The sequence below is a fragment of the Schistocerca piceifrons genome, chromosome 11, assembly GCF_021461385.2.
Source record: "Schistocerca piceifrons isolate TAMUIC-IGC-003096 chromosome 11, iqSchPice1.1, whole genome shotgun sequence".
Classification (NCBI taxonomy): domain Eukaryota; kingdom Metazoa; phylum Arthropoda; class Insecta; order Orthoptera; family Acrididae; genus Schistocerca; species Schistocerca piceifrons.
This window is the reverse complement of record NC_060148.1, coordinates 31,646,074-31,665,071: the sequence shown is the minus strand read 5'-3', so window position 1 is coordinate 31,665,071 and position 18,998 is coordinate 31,646,074. Positions and strand designations below refer to the sequence as shown.

General features: G+C 47.0%; 1 pseudogene; it reads left to right on the top strand.

Annotated features, from left to right (window-relative positions):
- Positions 1-13,168: 13,168 nt before the first annotated feature.
- Positions 13,169-13,286, top strand: LOC124720574 (annotated as a pseudogene).
- Positions 13,287-18,998: the final 5,712 nt, after the last annotated feature.

The window sequence follows — 18,998 nt, the reverse complement described above, 5'->3', positions numbered from 1 at the left end:
TAGAATTTTTTCCTACAATTTTTTTTTTCTACCGGAGGCAATGCTATACCACGTCACCGGGCAACACTTGTTAGTGACTTATTTGAAGAACATTGTGGGCAATTCGAGTGAATGATTTGACCACCCACACTGCCCGTCATGAGTCCCATCGAACAGCTATGGGATCTAATCGAGAGGCACGTTGTACGACAAACGTCTGCACCGGCAACACTTCGGCAATTATGGACGGCTGTAGAGGCAGCATTACTCAGGGGCTTTGCAACGACTTGTTACGTGCATGCCACGTCGAGCTACTTGCTGCACGTCACGCAAAAGGAGATCTCACTCGATTTTAGGTGGTGTCCCATGACTTTTATCACCTCAGTGTATATATTAAAAAAAAAAGTATGCAGTCTACATATATGGGTCTGCATGTAACGTGTAAAAATCTGAAGCCAGTCAGTCAAGTACTCTTAGAGATTTTTGATGACTTTGAACGATGACTTGCCTTTATACAATAGTGTAGCTATCCTCATTCGTTCTGATCGACTAGTTATGTCGTTGTTGCAGTTTCTCTGGTTCATTCAGAAACAATTCATGTAACATGTGATTCTCGAGTTTCTCCCGGCGTATTTGATAATCCAAATATCCACGGGTATGCTGCCGGTCTATAGTGTCCAACGGGCACAATATTTCGGCGATCATACATGTGGCCATCATCAGGTGAACTGACGGACTGAGCTCCTGTGGACGTGCCGGCACGGAGATCCGTACGCTATGGCTGCTCAGAGGGAACTGGGTTCGGTCGCGGCGGCGGCCGATTTAAATACCCTCCGCCCGCGGCGCGCTCCCTCCACCGTCCGCGCCCCGCGGTGGAACAAATTGCGACGGTGTCTGAGATGACGTCGGTGTGATGGCTCTGTCCGCCGTGGTCGTGACAACTATACGTTTGCTCTCGATTTACTCTCGATTAACCCGATCGCTAGTTCCCAAGCCTTGCTAAGATTATAGCCACAGTCACGGTTTATGAGGTCGTCATTTGTGCGAATGTCGATGGCCTCTCTAACAACGCTGTCCCAGTATCTCGACGTCTGTACCAGAATCCTCGTGCGGTCCTACTCCATGGCGTGATTTTCCGACAAACAATGTTCAGCGACCGCCGACTTGCTCGGATACATCAGACGAGTGTGCCTCTGGTGTTCACGGCATCGATCCTCGACGGCACGCATCGTCTGACCAATGTACGACTTGCCACATTGACACGGAATCTGGTACACGCCGGCCTTCCTCAAACCGAGGTCATCTTTGGCGCTCCCCACCAGTGCACGAGTTTTATTTGGAGGACAAAACACAGTTCCGACCCGGTGTTTCTTCAGAATGCGGGCGATTTTTCCCGAGAGTGCGCCTGTGTATGGAATAAATGCAGTGCCTACCTCCTCCCTCGTGACTTCATGCATCTCAACAGGTTGTGCTGCAGTGGTTGGGCGGAGAGCACGTTGAATCTGCCACTCTGAGTACCCATTTTTTCGAAATACAGTTCTCAGATGTTCCAATTCCTGGGGTAGACTCTCTGCGTCAGAGATAGTGCGCGCCCTATGTACTAGAGTTTTAAGTACCCCATTCCTGTGTGAAGGGTGGTGGCAGCTGTCTGCGTGTAAATACAGATCAGTGTGCGTAGTCTTCCGATACACCCCATGACCTAGGGTGCCGTCAGCCCTTCACTTGAGCAAGACGTCAAGGAAAGGTAATTTACCCTCCGTTTCAGTCTCCATAGTGAATTTGATGTTGGCGTGTAGCATTATATTTACAATATGAAAGTAAAACTAAGACTGAAGAGTGTATCGAATAAATTTTCTGCCGTCTTGCTTATTAGTGCGATCTTACGAATACAGCAGTAGGGGGGCAGTTCTATTCACCGATCGTAATGTTATTTTATCTTCTTTCTCCATCATTTTTGTTTTAACACAATGACTCTACGATCCTAACGTATCAGATACGGATAACTTCCGACATGCACTACCCACCCGGTTAACCGAGCGCGCTAAAGCACAGCTTCCAGGATAGGGGAGTCGAACCCGCCCCATGTCAGTTTCGCGACGCGCACTAATGACGAGGGCTGCTAAGCTTTTTATTAGCAGAATACCAGAAACTGTACAATTATTCCACTTTAAGAATCACAAATAATTTCTAACCTTCACATTTTCATACAAACAAAGCAATTAACTGGGTGTTTGCGTACTTACTGAGTCGTGGCTGGCTTATGTTATGCTTACAAGGGAACCTCCCCATCGCACCCCCCTCAGATTTAGTTATAAATTGACATAGTGGATAGGCGTTGAAAAACTGAACACAGATCAATCGAGAAAACAGGAAGAAGTTGTGTGGAACTATGAAAAAAATTAGCAAAATATACAAACTGAGTAGTCCATGAGCAAGATAGGCAACATCAAGGACAGTCTGAACTCGGCAGCGCCGTGGTCCCGTGGTTAGCGTGAGCAGCTGCGGAACGAGAGGTCCTTGGTTCAAGTCTTTCCTCGAGTGAAAATTTTACTTTCTTTATTTTCGCAAAGTTACGATCTGTCCGTTCATTCATTGACGTCTCTGTTCACTGTAATAAGTTAAGTGTCTGTGTTTTGCGACCGCACCGCAAAACCGTGCGATTAGTAGACGAAAGGACGTGCCTCTCCAATCGGAACCGAAAACATTTGATCGCAAGGTCATAGGTCAACCGATTCCTCCACAGGAAAACACGTCTGATGTATTCTTTACGACAATGGTGACGGCATGTGCGTCACATGACAGGAATATGTTGTCGACCCATGTAACGTGCACACTTGGCGAATGGGTAAAAAGATTCTTCTACCTTACCCGATTTACGTTTTCTTGTGGATGTGATAACCACTCCCAAAAAAGTGATGAAAACATAAGAGTTTGTCACATAAACCGCATCAAATGAATGCAACAGTTTCACAGTCGCACAGTTTTCCCTGTGCTCTGTCAAAACATATGTTTTTTTACGTTTTCAAATGTTTCCGTGCGTGGACCGTCAAATCCTGTATATGTCCAAGCAAATCTGAACATGTCCTGGAATTTTGGAGAGCGAAGTTGATTGAGTGCCTGAACTTTGATAATTATCTGAAAATAAAAATTAAACTTTTCACTCGAGAGAAGACTTGAACCAAGGACTTGTCGTTCCGCAGCTGCTCACGCTAACCACGGGACCACGGCGCTCGTAAGCTAACACGCTCCTTGATGTTGCCTACCTTGCGCATGGACTACTCAGTTTGTATATTTTGCTTATTTTTTTCATAGTTCCACACAACTTCTTCCTGTTTTCTCGATTGATCTGTGTTCAGTTTTTCAAGGCCTATCCCTGTGCCAACTTATAACTAAATCTGAGGGGGGTGCGATGGGGAGGTTCCCTTGTTAGCATCAAACCTTGGTTGCTATTCTGTGATTAGTCCTCCACGGTTATCAAGATTGTGCTGTTACCCTCTGTCTCTGAGAGTCGCAGCAGCAGCAGCATGTATCGGTATTCGCACCCTTGTACTACTTTGACCTCGCGCTTATAGTTTCCGCCTGTGCCGTGTACGTGTGATTGGTCGGTTGGCGTGGAGCAGCGAGGAAGTCTCCGTGGTGTGTGTCTGGCCGGGGCCGCTGGTGGCGTCCACGCATGGTCGGAGTGTGTGGTGCTGTTCCCATTGCTACGAGGCCCGTGGTTCACTGATCCTGGACACGAAAGTTGAGTCTTTACTTAATATACCAGCCAGCCCCAACTGTTCACATCGTGGCGTTTGAATTTCGTTGTGGGCTGTTGCGACATTCCTGCGAGCAACAATGTGTGTTTTCAAGTCGGCGAAATTCTAGCCGCACTCTCCTGTGGAGTTTAAATCAACTTGATTATTTCTGAATTGAAGTGCACCAGCGGAATCTTCTGCCTCGTGGCCATTAACGCTCCGGTTACCTGCCCTGGCCGTTGATGTAAATTCAGGCAGTGTATTTTCCTGGTCATGTTGTGGCTGTCCAGCATGGCGTGTAGTTTGAGAGATGAATGTGTAATTCGTTGTGGGCGCCGATACCTTCTGTGTTGTTCCATTGAACTCCCTGTTGTGTGCTGGTCGGGTGGTTCAAAAATGGTTCAAATGGCTCTGAGCACTATGGGACTTAACATCTGTGGTCATCAGTCCCCTAGAACTTAGAACTCCTTAAACCTAACTAACCTAGGGACATCACACGCATCCATGCCCGAGGCAGGATTCGAACCTGCGACCGTAGCGGTCACGCGGTTCCAGACTGAAGCGCCTAGAACCGCACGGCCACACCGGCTGGCGCTGGTCGGATGGAGTGGAAGTTATCCTGTCGCTTGGTCCGTTGACTGACTGTCGGTTGGGTTGCCGTCAGACTAAGAATTGTTTGGCCGACTGCCTGTCTCACCTAAGCAAGTGTTAGTGTTTGAATTCCAGGGTGACCCCTGGAAACTTCTGAGCGCCGTTTGATGTGCTGCCTTTTCTTATTTGTCCTTGTTGTTTGTTTATGTATTGCTTCTAGCCGATTTTAAATTAAAGTTGTTTTGTCCTTAAGGCGTGAGATTGTTTAGGCCTTCAGCCTGATTTAAAGAATTTTTAGGATATGGCCTTCTGCCTTCTAAAATTCAAATTCATGTTTTGAGTCTTAAGTGATTGGCCTTCAGCCGGTTTTAAACTGGTTTGGCCTTGAGGCGTGAGATGGAATGGCGCATTTAGCCGGTAATTAAGTTCTAAAATTAATGTTTGGCTTCCTCTGTTTTTAATGTTTTCTTTACTCTTGCCGGCCACTGTGGCCGAGCCGTTCTAGGCGCTTTAGTGCGGAACCGCGCTGCTGCTACAGACGCAGGTTCGAATCCTGCCTCGGGCATGGATGTGTGTGGTCTCCTTAGGTTGGTTAGATTTGAGTAGTTCTAAGTTCTAGGGGACTGATGACCACAGATGTTAAGTCCCATAGTGCTCAGAGCCATTTGTACCATTTCTTCTTTACTCTTGTAATGTTTGTCAAATCAATAAAGTAGTACGTTCGAATGCAACTGAAAGCCACTCATTTTGGCCCCTTTCTACAAATTAAACTTTCTGTCCTGTCATGCGGGTATAGCAGGGATCTCAATAACAATAGCCACAGATTGTTTATTAAGTCCTTAACTTCGCCCGCCATCCAAGTTACGCGCCATCTGAAGATCTCCGAAGTGCTTCGTTTGCCTTTTCGTTTAGCAGTTATCTCTCTGCTGGTTATTAATACTTTTCAAATAATAGAGTGATAGCCTGCTATTGAGAGATGCTTTAACTATGCAAGTAAATATGTTGCTTAGTTTCTGTGATCTTAATAGCTGAAGTTATTGTTTTGGAACGCAACTTCGAACGCAGCAGCCAATCGAGGAGAAGGACCACAATTTAGGGTGTCTTCCGCACAATACCCATATCGAACAAACCATCTGTCACCGGTACCCCACTCCAAATTGCGTAACGTTGCTACACTTGCCTTCTGCTATAAGATCATCTCCTTGTACCTTGGCCCCCCAGGGGGTCCACAACTCTTTCGTGGATACGTGCGTGGCGAGCACGGGGCCCCGAGCCATTGCAGCCTTCTTTCTCTCCCGGGCTGCATTTCCTTTCCCTTCCCCTCCTTTCCCCTCCATACCCCTTTCCCCTCGCTCTCTCCTCTCCTTCTATTGGTGTCCTTGCTTATGTTGGCCCCCGCTATCCTCCTGGTTCTGTTGGTTTTACACTCTGGCTTTGTTGCGTAATCATCTCCTCCTTTTGGCATTCCTTGGTCCCCCTCTGGGGTTTGACCTCCATTCCAAAATTTCTCTTCCGTAGTGTGAGCCATTTGGGGAAGAGCACCTTACCTAGTGTCTCCGACGTGTGCCCTCCTAGTATATTCCACCTTTTCTTCTACGTCGTTGTCTGATGCTAGGGTGCATAGCCAGCACGGTAGCCAGCCCGTGTGGTGGGGTCGCTATGTACCCTTTTGGTTGAGCCCCCTGAACACACAGGGATCACACTTCTGATACCTGAGCTGTGACCTCCTCATGCATGCCTTGGAGTGGTTGCTCGTCATCCTGGAGCATCGGAACTCCCGGCAATGGCCGCCGTGCCAGACGGCCCTTGCTGTGGCTGGGTGGCGCCCGTGAGGAGAGCCCCTGATCGGAGTGGGTGGTATCAGGGCGGACGCTATGCAGATGAAACGCATAAGGGTCCAAACCTCTGGCCGCTCTTCTGCGGCCGTCTCTCTGCGTGGTACTGATTCCTCAAGTGCTGCTTCTCTTGCCCCTTCGGCCTTCCCTTCCGTGGCTACCCCCTGGGAGGAGGGTCAGGCCCGTCGTCTAGGGGCAAAACCTTTCCCCCGTTATCTAGTTTGCACCAGGACTGATGGAGATACTTTCACCAGTGTCAAACCTTTATTCTTTGTGGAACACATTGAAGACAAGTTCGGCGAAGTGGACTCCCTGAGCAAGATGCGGTCGGGTTCGTTACTGATAAAAACTGCTTCGGCTGCCCAATCTGCGGCCCTTCGTGCCTGTACCCATCTTGGCACAATTCCCGTGTCCATTACCCCTCACCAGTCTCTAAATATGGTACAAGGTGTAATTTTTCACAGAGACCTCATCCTTCAAACTGATGAGGAACTTTGGGACAATCTCGGACGGCGGGGTGTTCACTTTGTTCGGCGTGTTCAGAAGGGTCCTAAAGATAATCGTATTGATACTGGTGCCTTTATCCTGGCCTTTGAAGGGGATACCCTTCCTGAGAAAGTTAAGATTATGGTCTATCGCTGTGATGTGAAGCCGTACATCCCACCTCCTATGCGGTGTTTTAAGTGCTTGCATTTTGGCCACATGTCTTCTCGCTGTACCCAGGACCCTCTCTGTGGTGACTGTGGACGTCCACTCCATGAGGGGAGTCCCTGTGTTCCCCCTCCTGTATGTGTAAATTGTCATGGTAGTCATTCTCCACGTTCAGCAGATTGCCCAGTCTATAAGAAAGAAAAAAAGATACAGGAGTATAAGTCTCTTGATCGTTTAAGCTACACAGAGGCCCGTAAGAAATATGCACGATTGCACCCTGTGTCCATGACATCTAGTTACGCCTTGGTTACATCTTCATCCCTTCCTCCCCCTTCCTTACCCCCGTCCCGGACCCCTCTCCTTCCCCCCTCCCCTGCGGCTCCCACACCTTCTCCTCTGGGCGCCGCTCCCCCTCCCCAGCCGGAGAAGTGTCCCACTCCTTCGGCGTCTGCCGGTCAAGGGCGCCTCTCCCGGGATGCCCCTTCCCGGCACCTTCCAGGTCAAAGGTCTGCTGCAGCGCGGCGACCGCGAGAGCCGCGGTCTATCGGCCCCCAGGTCGCCCGGTCTCTTTCTGTTCCTGATCTTGCTGCAGCTGGCTCCATTATGCCACACAGCCCTCCTCGATCTCAGCCTGAAAAGAAGAAGAAACATAAGTCCCGGGACAAAGAGCCTCTGGTGTCACCGGAGGTCCCTTCCCCGGCTTCACAACCGGATTCTGACCTGTCGTTCATGGATGTCGCCCCCTCCTTGTCGGTGACGGGTGGGGACCCGGCGGTATGACTGGATTTAGCGTGTTCAGCCCTCATTTAAACCATCGTTCTGTGGTTCTCCAAATGGAATTGTAATGGCTACAATCGTCACCTTCCGGAATTGAAATCCCTTCTTTCGTCCTACTCAGCAGCTTGTGTGGTTCTCCAGGAATCTCATTTTACTGATGCTCACTCACCGACCCTCCGTGGGTTCCGTGTTTTCTGTCGAAATCGGGTCGGACCCTTGCGGGCTTCTGGTGGCGTTTGTACGTTGGTCCGTACAGACATTGCTAGCACGTGGATTCCTCTCCAAACTACATTGGAAGCAGTTGCTGTTAGGGTCCACTTAGACTCTGCAGTCACAGTATGCAATCTTTATCTCCCTCCTGACAGGACTCTTACACCTGCTGCCTTAACCACCCTTCTTCAGCAACTTCCTCCTCCCTTCCTCCTCCTTGGGGATTTTAATGCTCATCATCCTTTGTGGGGCAGTGCCTTTCCATCTAGACGAGGTCTTCTTATCGACCAATTTATTGCAGACCACGACCTGTGCCTTCTTAATGATGGCTCCCCTACTCATTTCAGTGCTGGTCATGGTACCTTTTCTGCCATTGATCTTTCTCTTTCTTCTCCCTCTCTCCTCCCTTCATTACACTGGTCGCCACACGACGACCTTTGTGATAGTGACCATTTCCCGTTGATTATCACGCTCCCTTCCCGCTCCCCGATGGAGAGGTTACCTCGTTGGTCTTTCCACCGCGCCGATTGGCCTCTATATACTGCACAGGTCGAGTTTTCTCCCTCTTTGTCGGGTTGTATTGATGACGTCCTACGTGACGTGTCTGACGCGATTGTTCGCGCTGCTAACCTTGCTGTCCCGCGCTCATCTGGACAATTTCGTCGTCGGCAAGTCCCGTGGTGGAGTACGGCCATTGCCATTGCCATCCGTGATCGCCGTCGAGCTTTGCAACACTTTAAGAGGCACCCATCTGTAGCCAGCCTTTCTACCTTTAAGCGCCTTCGCGCTAAAGCCCGTTATTTAATCAAACAGAGCAAGCGGATATGTTGGGAACGATTCGTTTCTTCCCTTGGTTCCACTGTCCCTCTGTCACGGGTATGGGCTACACTTCGCTCTCTCCAAGGTTGCCATCGGCAGTCCACCCTCCCAGGCCTTCACCTCCCAGATGGCATTTGTACGGACCCATTAGTTCTTGCAGAACATCTTGCGACCCATTTTGCAGTGGCATCAGCGTCGGCCTCCTATCCAGCTGCTTTCCTTCATCAAAAACAGCAGGCTGAAGCTGTCACCTTATGTTTCACCACTTGTGAGTCAGAATCTTACAACGAACCTTTCACTGAATGGGAATTTCTTTCTGCTCTATCTGCTTCTCATGATACGGCTCCTGGCCCAGATTCCATTCATAACCAGCTGCTTCAACATCTCAGTGCTCCACAACGGCACCATCTTCTTCGGGTGTTTAACCGTATCTGGCTCCAGGGTGACTTCCCTTCTCAGTGGAGGGATAGCATTGTGGTTCCTGTCCTTAAGCCTGGTCAGAACCCCCTATCTGTTGACAGCTATCGGCCAATTAGTTTGACCAATGTTGGTTGTAAGTTACTTGAACGGCTGGTAGCCCGTCGGCTCACTTGGGTCCTCGAATCTCGGGATCTATTGTCCCCTTACCAGTGTGGCTTTCGAGAGGGACGATCTCCAATCGATCATTTGCTTCGCTTGGAATCCGCAGTTCGGCAGGCTTTTTCCCAGCGCCGCCATTTGGTTGCAGTGTTTTTTGACCTTCGCAAGGCCTATGACACGGCCTGGCGCCATCACATCTTACTAACCCTTCATCAGTGGGGTCTTCGGGGCCCACTCCCGATTTTTATCCGCCAGTTCCTGATCCATCGGTCATTCAGAGTTCGAGTTGGTACTGCTTTTAGTTCTCCACGGACCCAGGAGACGGGCATCCCACAGGGTTCTGTCTTGAGTGTCCTTCTTTTCCTCATTGCTATCGATGGACTTGTGGCCTCTGTCGGTCCCTTGGTCGCCCCTGCCCTGTATGTGGATGATTTCTGCATTTGGGTTAGGTCCTCCTCGATGCCATCTGCAGAACGGCAGCTCCAGGTGGCTATACGGCGTGCCTCTGCATGGACCCTCTCCCACGGGTTTCAATTCTCTCCTTTAAAATCGCGGGTGGTCCACTTCTGTCGCCGTACTACGGTCCACCCTGATCCAGAGCTCTATCTCGCTGCACAAAGATTGCCTGTGGTTCCACAGTTTCGTTTCCTAGGTCTTCTTTTCGACAACAAGCTCACTTGGCTGCCCCATATCAGACTCCTGAAGGTAGGATGTTTCCGTAAACTCAATGTCCTTCGCTTCCTTGCCCACTCCTCCTGGGGTGCGGACCGTTCCCTCCTCCTCCGTCTTTATCGTGCTCTAGTTCTGTCACGTTTGGACTATGGTTGTCAAGTTTATGGTTCAGCTGCTCCTTCCACGCTGCACGTGCTGGATCCAGTCCACCATCGTGGTATCCGTTTGGCCACCGGTGCCTTCCCTACTAGCCCTGTTGATAGTCTCCTGGTTGAAGCTGGGATCCCCCCCCTTTCTGTTCGGCGGTCCCAGCTTCTGGTGTCTTATGCCCTTACTATCCGTTCTTCTCCCGCTCATCCTTCCTATTCTATCCTATTCCCAGACCATGGACGTCGCCCGCCTGACTCCCGCCCTCGGGCGGGTTTACCGGTTGGGCTGCGCCTTGCGTCTCTTACCCGTGATTTTCGGCTTCCTTCTTTGTCCTGTCTTCCTCGCTCCCTCCCCTCCACCCCTCCTTGGTTAGTTCCTCGGCCTCGAATTCGGATGGATCTCCGCCGCGGTCCGAAAGATTCCATCCCCCCGGTGGTGTTCCATTCCTTTTTCCGCCAAATTTTATGGGAGTTTCGGGATGCTGTTGTTTTTTACACTGATGGCTCTAAATCTGCTGATCATGTTGGGTATGCCTTCACGTCCTTTGTTGGAACGGAAAATCATCTACTGCCACCCTCATGTGGGGTGTTTACTGCGGAATTGATGGCAATTTCCCGGGCCCTTACCTTTATTAAACAATCCCAACACAACCGCATTTTGTTATGTACGGACTCGATGAGTGGCCTTCTTGCTATTGACCGGTGTTTTTCGCGCCATCCCTTGGTCTCTGCCATCCATGACCATCTCGCTGATCTTCACCGTGCTGCTTGTTCTATTGACTTCCTATGGGTCCCGGGCCATGTGGGTATCCCGGGTAATGAGCTCGCTGATCGTTTGGCTGGGGGAGCAGTTACTTACCCCCCGTTTTCCGTAACCCCTCCTGCAGCGGATTTACGGCTTTACATCAAATCCCACTTTGCACAGTCATGGGCCAATTCTTGGGAGGCTACTCCACTGTCTAATAAACTTCGTGCCATTAAGGTGAATACAGGCCCATGGCGTTCTTCCTCTAGCCTCTCCCGCAAGGACTCGACCACACTGTGTCGTCTCCGCATTGGCCATACCAGGCTGACCCATGGTTTCCTTTTGCGTGATGAGCCACCCCCGCTATGTGGTTGTGGAGCCTTCCAGTCAGTGGCCCACATTTTGGTTGAATGCCCCCTTCTTTTGGCTCTGCGTGCTAAGTACAGACTCCCCCACACTTTACCTTTGATGTTGGCTGACGATTCCCGGATGGTCTCTCTGGTTCTAGGTTTCCTCCGGGAGAGTGGTTTTTATTCTCAGTTTTAAAGTTTTTAATCTCCCTCTGGTGTTGGGACAGGGCGGTGAGTGTTTGGGTGTCTCCCACTGTAGGCAGTGTTCAGAGATTCCCGATTCACCTCCCTGACCGGAATCCTCTTTTCTTTCCCTTTTACTCTGTTTTTACCCCTTCTTTTCAAGGCTTGGTTAGTTTTTCTATTCCCATACGTACTTTCTGCATTATAGCAGTTGTACCTTTTAAGTCACAGGTGGTCTTGCCTATGCTGTTTCAGCATAGTGTTGGGTTCGTTCTCTTGCCAACTTCCCTCATTTGTTTTTACTAATGACAACGTGACTGCCCTTTTACGTTTCCCCTTTATCCGTTTTATTTTTCTGACTATACTGAGATGTCCCGTTAGCAGAATGGAGTCTATTTGAAACAAGGGACTGATGACGTTGCTGTTTGGTCCCTTTAACCTCAAACAACCAACCAACCAACCAACCTTGTACCTTGGGCCATAAATATTGCAATACCTATTCTGTTTATCTATTCTGCTTGCCTGGTATCAAAACCTGAAGATCCCTTCCTCACTTTTTCCTGGCTACAACATTTAATTGTTCACCACCTCTGCTTGTCACGCCCCCTCCTTACTTATGCATATATCTTACACTACAGCTTATACATGTACCGTTAGATTTAGCACAAGACGTAATTGCTGTTCACTTTCAGCTTCAGAGCTTCGTCATCAGTTAATCGTATTATTTATTTATTTTTTTGTATTTCCCGCATTTTCTGTCTTCGGTGAACATTAACAGTCCTTCACGCATGCCAAAAACTCCTGAAGCTGCTACAGTTCGGACTCATGACCATAGATGTTAAGTCCCATAGTGCTCAGAGCCATTTTGCTACAGTTCGTAGTACCACAATAATAAACTGAGAAATACGACTTCATTCGCATTCTGAATGTGCTTCTTCACTCGACATACACACCACACGAGTTTTTCGCAGTGTCTTTTTTACATGTCAGCCTTTTGGCGGCGCTGCTGTAGCGAAGTTGCAGAAAAACTTTCGTGACTCGTTACCTTGGACTTGGATTATTTCTTGTAATGACAAGACTTCTTTCGATCAAAATGCGGTGTACCCTGTGGATGGATGACAGCGGTACGTCACGATTCTACAACTTATTCAACTGGGGCTATGGTTGCAATATTGGAAAGCGATGTATCGATACATTACACTCATTTGCGCGAAATTACTAATCTATATTTATCGAGCCGATATACCGGTAAGATCGATATTTTGTGGCGACATAATCGGGTAATATAATATTGTTGTCATCTTTTAACTCATAACAAAGAAAACTAACTCTACGTTCTTTTTGATATTGAAATATTTACCACATAGGAACGGTACATAAGGGTATTTTTTAATTTCATACGGAAATTTTGACTGTTATCAATTACGTATTTTCATAACTTCCTCTCGCTCGAAATTAAAGTTCGTAGAAATGTTTGAAATGTAATTCTCGGGACCTGTTCTGTTTGTGTTATACGTTCATCTCTGTGTGTTTATGTTAATATTAGTCCGTACTCTTAGCTGAGTGGCTAGCGCGTTTCACTACCGTGCAATGGACCCGAGTTCGGTTCCCGACTGGGTCAGAGATATTCTCCGCTCAGGGACCGGGAGTTGTGTTGTCCCCATCGTCATTTCATCATCATCGACACTCAAGTCGCCCAATGTGACGTCACCTGAATTGTCTTGCAACTCGGCGGCCGAACTTTAAGTGGGGACTCCCGGCCATCACTACCATACGACCACTTTATTTTTTATATTAGTATTTCCGAGTGTGAACACGGAAAGAAGGAAATGCCCCTCAAAAGTCATCTTCGGAAGGATCTAAAATGAAACGATACTAAAAGTGCGAATTTGCCAACGGCCTTGCCGCAGTGGTAACACCGGTTCCCGTCAGATCACCGAAGTTAAGCGCTGTCGGGCTGGGCTGGCACTTGGATGGGTGACCATCCGGTCTGCCGAGCGCTGTTGGCAAGCGGGGTGCACTCAGCCCTTGTGAGGCAAACTGAGGAGCTGCTTGACTGAGAAGTAGCGGCTCCGGTCTCGGAAACTGATGTACGGCCGGGAGAGCGGTGTGCTGACCACATGACACTCCATATCCGCATCCAGTGACGCCTGTGGGCTGAGGACGACACGGCGGCCGGTCGGTATCTTTGGGCCTTCATTGCCTGTTCGGGTGTAGAGAGAGAGAGAGAGAGAGAGAGAGAGAGAGAGAGAGAGAGAGAGAGAGAGAGAGGTGCGAAATTATTGTGGGGACGTACTTGGAACCTCTGGTAACACCACAAACTTAAAAGCTCCTTTAATATCCCACTATCTGACAACTTTTGATCAGAGACACACGGCTATGGGCCCCGTGAATGAAACTGATGTCAAAATCAAACCCTGATAATGTTGATACAGAAAGAAAACTTCTCTGTTCCACTTCTAGGCCAGCCAGTAGTTGCTTCGATTTCATCAGCTACTTGTTATTCAAATCCGTGTGAAGCGATTTATACTTAGACAAGTATATTCAGAACAGAACACGCCTTCAAATTCATGTTTTTAAGATATATAGAAAATAAGTTGTGAAACTGACAGTTTCTTCATTTTTATTATCTGCATTTTCAATGTGTTATCTTTATGTCTGTATTTTTTCATCTTCTGTAGTGCTATAACGTTTTTTCCTGAAATTTCTTTATGTATGAAACATTGAAGAACATAATTTGGTTTTCTTAATTTTTAATTGTTCATAAATCCCACTCCTTTTGGGAAAAACGACATTCTGTTTGCGGAGAAGGTATTGTAAGGTTGTATTTTTTACTGCATCACTTTTTATGATTCCAAAAAATCACGACACTGAACTGCGTTAACTGGATTTTATTAGTACTACCGGTTTCGGCCGAACTCCGTCATCTGGTACGAAAATCACTTAAAACATTTCATTTATCGTGAATATTGAAACACAAAGCATGAAACACTAATAAAAAACCTCATTCATAGGCACCCACTTAATGCAGTTCTGTGTCAAGACTTCTTTGAGACATATATCGCCTGCTGAAAATTGCCTAAAAAACCTAACACATTTTTATGATGCAACCAGAACAGGTTTAGGTCTCCTAAAGCCATCTTCAGATGCTACTGGCAGTTTTTGATGAACAGGTGTTCATAGGTTGTCAACGCATGAACACTTGTTCTTCAAATGCTGCCCACACCATCTGAAGATGGCCGAAACCGGTTATGACTGTATTATAAAAAAGTGATGAAGTCAAAAATAAAAAATAGTACCTAAAACACGCACCTCAGTTTTGACTGACACGTGCAGTCATGAGTTGCAATCTGAATCATTAAAGGAAATTTTTTGGGACTGCCAGCATGCTGGAGTAGCAACTTCTGTTACTCATTGGAACGAGAAACCCGTCCACCGTCGTAAATTGTTACTTTTCATTCATTCGATGACCAGTTTTGGGACGAGACCCATATTCAGATCATCATAATGTAATCGAAAATGGCAATTCTGAAGATGTCAAGAATGTGCAATGAACATTTACAGTGCAGGTTATCTGTATGCACCGTGTAGCCTGCCTAGTTGTCGAATATGGGGTGTTTAGGAAACCTGCTTTCTCGGATCGCTAGACATAATTCAAACAAATCATATTAACGAGTTTTATTACGAGAAGTAAATGACAATACTTAACTTTGAGATTTACATAGATGTGTCGCAAGCTTAGGGCGACAAACAAAATAAGCAAGTTGAAACTTCCTGGCAGATTAAAACTGTGTGCCCGACCGAGACTCGAACTCGGACCTTTGCCTTTCGCGGGCAAGTGCTCTACCAACTGAGCTACCGAAGCACGACTAACGCCCGGTACTCACAGCTTTACTTCTGCCAGTATCTCGTCTCCTACCTTCCAAACTTTACAGAAGCTCTCCGGCGAAACTTGCAGAACTAGCACTCCTGAAAGAAAGGATATTGCGGAGACATGGCTTAGCCACAGCATAGGGGATGTTTCCAGAATGAGATTTTCACTCTGCAGCGGAGTGTGCGCTGATATGAAACTTCCTGGCAGATTAAAACTGTGTGCCCGACCGAGACTGGAACTCGGGACCTTTGCCTTTCGCGGGCAAGTGCTCTACCAACTGAGCTACCGAAGCAGGAGAGCTTCTGTAAAGTTTGGAAGGTAGGAGACTAGATACTGGCAGAAGTAAAGCTGTGAGTACCGGGCGTGAGTCGTGCTTCGGTAGCTCAGTTGGTAGAGCACTTGCCCGCGAAAGGCAAAGGTCCCGAGTTCGAGTCTCGGTCGGGCACACAGTTTTAATCTGCCAGGAAGTTTCATATCAGCGCACACTCCGCTGCAGAGTGAAAATCTCATTCTAAAATAAGCAAGTTTCTTCCGTACAGACAATGCTACGCAGTACAAGCGAAATGACTAGCCTCGAAGCTATTGTAGAACTGGGCAGAGGCTAGTCGCTCGCGGCGCTTATGTCCTCTTCGCATAGAGCCCGCTGCTGTCGCGTTGTCGTCCTGGAGAGAGGCCGGTGTGCGATTGGCTGACGTCTTGTAACCTCTCAACACAAAAAGTGTAATTAAATACTCACATTTACCATAACCCCCCAACAGAAAAATTTCGTTCAAGTTCCCAGCAGAAACATTTCTTTCCAATAATAAAATTTCAAGTTTTAATGCGACCTTCCATTAAAGACTGACTGCATATCGAGATTAATAAGTTTTGACGTCAGCAGCGCTGCGTCATGACCCTGTGAAATCATCCTGAATAAACTGAAAAACTCTTACCTCACAATGATGCCAACGGATAACGCTATCTTATCTATATACCTGCTCCTACAAGAAATTTTTGGCACAGCCCAATTCAATGCTGGCCACTAGATTTTCATTTGTAAGAAAACAACTGATTTTCTTTTGCTTAATCAACATGACCTCCCCCCATGAACCATGGACCTTGCCGTTGGTGGGGAGGCTTGCGTGCCTCAGCGATACAGATAGCCGTACCGTAGGTGCAACCACAACGGAGGGGTATCTGTTGAGAGGCCAGACAAACGTGTGGTTCCTGAAGAGGGGCAGCAGCCTTTTCAGTAGTTGCAAGGGCAACAGTCTGGATGATTGACTGATCTGGCCTTGTAACAATAACCAAAACGGCCTTGCTGTGCTGGTACTGCGAACGGCTGAAAGCAAGGGGAAACTACAGCCGTAATTTTTCCCGAGGGCATGCAGCTTTACTGTATGATTACATGATGATGGCGTCCTCTTGGGTAAAATATTCCGGAGGTAAAATAGTCCCCCATTCGGATCTCCGGGCGGGGACTACTCAAGAGGATGTCGTTATCAGGAGAAAGAAAACCGGCGTTCTACGGATCGGAGCGTGGAATGTCAGATCCCTTAATCGGGCAGGTAGGTTAGAAAATTTAAAAAGGGAAATGGATAGGTTGAAGTTAGATATAGTGGGAATTAGTGAAGTTCGGTGGCAGGAGGAACAAGACTTCTGGTCAGGTGACTACAGGGTTATAAACACAAAATCAGATAGGGGTAATGCAGGAGTAGGTTTAATAATGAATAGGAAAATAGGAATGCGGGTAAGCTACTACAAACAGCATAGTGAACGCATTATTGTGGCCAAGATAGATACGAAGCCCACACCTACTACAGTAGTACAAGTTTATATGCCAACTAGCTCTGCAGATGACGAAGAAATTGAAGAAATGTATGATGAAATAAAAGAAATTATTCAGATTGTGAAGGGAGACGAAAATTTAATAGTCATGGGTGACTGGAATTCGAGTGTAGGAAAAGGGAGAGAAGGAAACATAGTAGGTGAATATGGATTGGGGGACAGAAACGAAAGAGGAAGCCGCCTGGTAGAATTTTGCACAGAGCACAACATAATCATAACTAACACTTGGTTTAAGAATCATGAAAGAAGGTTGTATACATGGAAGAACCCTGGAGATACTAAAAGGTATCGGATAGATTATATAATGGTAAGACAGAGATTTAGGAACCAGGTTTTAAATTGTAAGACATTTCCAGGGGCAGATGTTGACTCTGACCACAATCTATTGGTTATGACCTGTAGATTAAAACTGAAGAAGCTGCAAAAAGGTGGGAATTTAAGGAGATGGGACCTGGATAAACTAAAAGAACCGGAGGTTGTACAGAGATTCAGGGAGAGCATAAGGGAGCAATTGACAGGAATGGGGGAAACACATACAGTAGAAGAAGAATGGGTAGCTTTGAGGGATGAAGTAGTGAAGGCAGCAGAGGATCAAGTAGGTAAAAAGACGAGGGCTAGTAGAAATCCTTGGGTAACAGAAGAAATATTGAATTTAATTGATGAAAGGAGGAAATATAAAAATGCAGTAAGTGAAACAGGCAAAAAGGAATACAAACGTCTCAAAAATGAGATCGACAGGAAGTGCAAAATGGCTAAGCAGGGATGGCTAGAGGACAAATGTAAGGATGTAGAGGCCTATCTCACTAGGGGTAAGATAGATACCGCCTACAGGAAAATTAAAGAGACCTTTGGAGATAAGAGAACGACTTGTATGAATATCAAGAGCTCAGATGGAAACCCAGTTCTAAGCAAAGAAGGGAAAGCAGAAAGGTGGAAGGAGTATATAGAGGGCCTATACAAGGGCAATGTACTTGAGGACAATATTATGGAAATGGAAGAGGATGTAGATGAAGATGAAATGGGAGATATGATACTGCGTGAAGAGTTTGACAGAGCACTGAAAGACCTGAGTCGAAACAAGGCCCCCGGAGTAGACAATATTCCATTGGAACTACTGACGGCCGTGGGAGAGCCAGTCCTGACAAAACTCTACCATCTGGTGAGCAAGATGTATGAAACAGGCGAAATACCCTCAGACTTCAAGAAGAATATAATAATTCCAATCCGAAAGAAAGCAGGTGTTGACAGATGTGAAAATTACCGAACTATCAGCTTAATAAGTCACAGCTGCAAATACTAACACGAATTCTTTACAGACGAATGGAAAAACTGGTAGAGGCCAACCTCGGGGAAGATCAGTTTGGATTCCGTAGAAACATTGGAACACGTGAGGCAATACTGACCTTACGACTTATCTTAGAAGAAAGATTAAGGAAAGGCAAACCTACGTTTCTAGCATTTGTAGACTTAGAGAAAGCTTTTGACAATGTTGACTGGAATACTCTCTTCCAAATTCTAAAGGTGGCAGGGGTAAAATACAGGGAGCGAAAGGCTATTTACAATTTGTACAGAAACCAGATGGCAGTTATAAGAGTCGAGGGACATGAAAGGGAAGCAGTGGTTGGGAAGGGAGTAAGACAGGGTTGTAGCCTCTCCCCGATGTTGTTCAATCTGTATATTGAGCAAGCAGTAAAGGAAACAAAAGAAAAATTCGGAGTAGGTATTAAAGTTCATGGAGAAGAAATAAAAACTTTGAGGTTCGCCGATGACATTGTAATTCTGTCAGAGACAGCAAAGGACTTGGAAGAGCAGTTGAATGGAATGGACAGTGTCTTGAAAGGAGGATATAAGATGAACATCAACAAAAGCAAAACAAGGATAATGGAATGTAGTCTAATTAAGTCGGGTGATGCTGAGGGAATTAGATTAGGAAATGAGGCACTTAAAGTAGTAAAGGAGTTTTGCTATTTGGGGAGCAAAATAACTGATGATGGTCGAAGTAGAGAAGATATAAAATGTA